The following is a 2500-nucleotide window of genomic DNA, read 5'->3' on the forward strand; positions in this document are numbered from 1 at the left end:
CTGCTACTGCTCTCACAATTAATGCTACTATTACCACTTCTGCTTCTGCTACTGCTATTATTACTATTACAAGTACTACTGTAAAAAACAATAATGATGATAATAACAAAAATAATAATAACAATAATGACAATGATCATAATCATTATCATCGTTATTATTATTACTGTTCTTGTTATCCGTATTTCAGTTATTGCTATTATTATTTCAATTATCATCATTGCTATCACTATTATCATTATTATTATCATAAGCGAGAGCGAGAAAGGGAGAGAGAGAAAAAAAGAGATAAACTGATAGATACATAGAAACAGAAAGGCACAGAGGCAGAGAAAGAGAGAGAGAGAGAGAGAGAGATAACGTGACAGTAGTGACAGAGTGAGTGAGAGTGAGAGACAGACAAACAGACAGACAGAGAGAGAGAGAGAGAGAGTTAGAGACAGAGTGGCAGACAGACAGACAAAGTAAGGGAGATATATATATATATAAAGGGAGAGAAAGAAAGAAAGAAAGAGAGAGAGAGTCCGAGACAGACAGACAAAGTAAGGGGACAGGCCAATCAGACAGGGTGCCGAGTGTTATCAAAAGAGTGAAGTGAAAAGGGCGGAGCAAGCACGGGCGCGTCTTCTGATCATAGGGGGCGTGGTTTGAATATAATAAGACATGCCCTCCAACTCACGGTGGGCGTGTCGGGCAAGACGAGAGAGAGAGAGGGAGAGAGAGAGAGAGAGAGAGAGAGAGAGAGAGAGAGAGAGAGAGAGAGAGAGAGAGAGAGAGAGAGAGAGAGAGAGAGAGAGAGAGAGAGAGAGAGAGAGAGAGAGAAAGAGAGAGAGAGAGAGAGAAAGACAGACAGACGGAGAGATAGAGATAAATAGATAGACTGATAAATAGAAAAAATAGACAGGAAGAAGGAGAGAGAGAGGAAGAGAGAGAACGAGAGAAGAGAGAGAAGAGGAAGAGAGAGAAGAGTAAGAGAGAGAGAAGAGGAAGAGAGAGAGAGAGAGAGAGAGAGAGAGAGAGAGAGAGAGAAGAGAGAGAGAGAAGAGGAAGAGAGAGAGAGAGAGAAAATGAAGAGAGAGAAGAGGAAGAGAGAGAGAGAGGAAGAGAGAGAGAGGAAGAGAGAGAGAGAGAGAGAGAGAGAGAGAGGAAGAGAGAGAGAGAGGAAGAGAGAGAGGAAGAGGAAGAAGGTGGGCGGGGCGGCGTGCGGGCGTGGGCGGCCGGGATGAGAGGCTCCGAGTCTCCCGGCCTGAGCTGAGGCAGTGTTGACTGTGGCGTCGGGAGGAGAGGTTGCACGGCTTTCGCCTCTCCAACACCTCCACCACCACCACCACCACCTCCTCCTCCACCATTGCTCCACCACGTCCCTTCGCCGCTGAGTTACCCTGACCGTATAGGTTGCTCAGATACCCCGTCTGGCTGATATATATCGAGAAAAGGAATATCTGTGCTCCGTTTAGAAAAAAAAATTGAGTAAAGGAAAAAAAATATAGAAAAGAATACACAGCCGTAATTTGAATTAAGAATAAATAAAATCAGATCAATCATAAATAAGAAAAGTCAATAAATCGTTTGTTTTGTTTTTTTTCTGTCTATCAATCTTCTTTCTCTCTCTTTTTTTTCCTCCTCTTCTCTCTCTTACTCTGACTCTCTCTCCCTTCTTCCATTCCCTCCGCGATTATTGCCTTATCTCGCACCTCCCCCTTTCGCTCTCTCCCACCTGCTCGTTTACTGCCTGTCTCTCCATGCCCTCTCGGTTATTTTTAACCTTCTCGAGCCCTCTGGACCTGACTCGTGTGCTGGCAGTCGCTTAGGAACCCGCGTGCCCAGGTCTCCTCGCGAGGCAGACTGCACCGAAAAGCCCAGTAGTTGTGTGAAGTGCCCAAGGGAAACACGAACTCAGGGACACAGGGGACGTCTCGAAGAAGGTCTGCACCCCAAACAACACCCCTTCGATCAGCGTCTTGAAGAAGAGGAGTGAGAGAGAAGTTCTTGAGGTCCCAATTTTTGTTTCTGTGACTACTTCTGCTACTGGTCCTTCCTGCCGTGTCTTCTGTGTTGTCGAAGGTAAGTTTGGTGTGGGGGGGTTGGGGGTTTAGAGGGCTTTGTGTGTGTGTTTATGGGGGTTGGGGGTTTAAGCGAAGGGGGGGAAAAGGGAAAGTTTTGTTGGTGTGAGATTAAGGTATTATTATTATATGTTTTTTATTATTATTATTTATTTTCTTTCGGTTTTAAGGGGGGTAGGGGGGGTGTCCACTGTGAACCTCCCTTCTCTATCCTTTAGCATAAACCTATTGATCCCCACACACATACAGGGCAGTATTAAGATGAAATGGGAGTGTTGTGGGGGCATCAACCCCTCACCTCCACCCCGAGGTGATGTGAAAACCTCAGCTGAATTTAGGGGGCGTTGGGTGTGGGTGCTTCTGAAGGGCATAGGAGTGAAAAATAGTATATACTGACGGGAAACAGGACGAAATATTATAGAAATATCTTAGAGTGG

The 2500-nt window shown here is 45.3% G+C and overlaps 1 protein-coding gene across 5 annotated transcripts in view; it reads left to right on the forward strand.

Annotated features, from left to right (window-relative positions):
• Positions 1-1255: 1255 nt before the first annotated feature.
• The window catches only part of Smyd4-3 (SET and MYND domain containing, class 4, member 3), a 143906-nt gene continuing 142661 nt past the window's right edge, over positions 1256-2500 (forward strand). For 4 of the 5 annotated variants that reach the window (XM_070118727.1, XM_070118729.1, XM_070118728.1 and 1 more), the window contains exon 1: positions 1256-2064. The gene's annotated coding sequence lies outside the window, so the exon portion shown is untranslated. The remainder of the gene's footprint in view (positions 2065-2500) is intronic. The other variant, XM_027352823.2, reaches the window with a different exon arrangement.

This window comes from Penaeus vannamei, chromosome 42 (genome assembly GCF_042767895.1).
Source record: "Penaeus vannamei isolate JL-2024 chromosome 42, ASM4276789v1, whole genome shotgun sequence".
Classification (NCBI taxonomy): domain Eukaryota; kingdom Metazoa; phylum Arthropoda; class Malacostraca; order Decapoda; family Penaeidae; genus Penaeus; species Penaeus vannamei.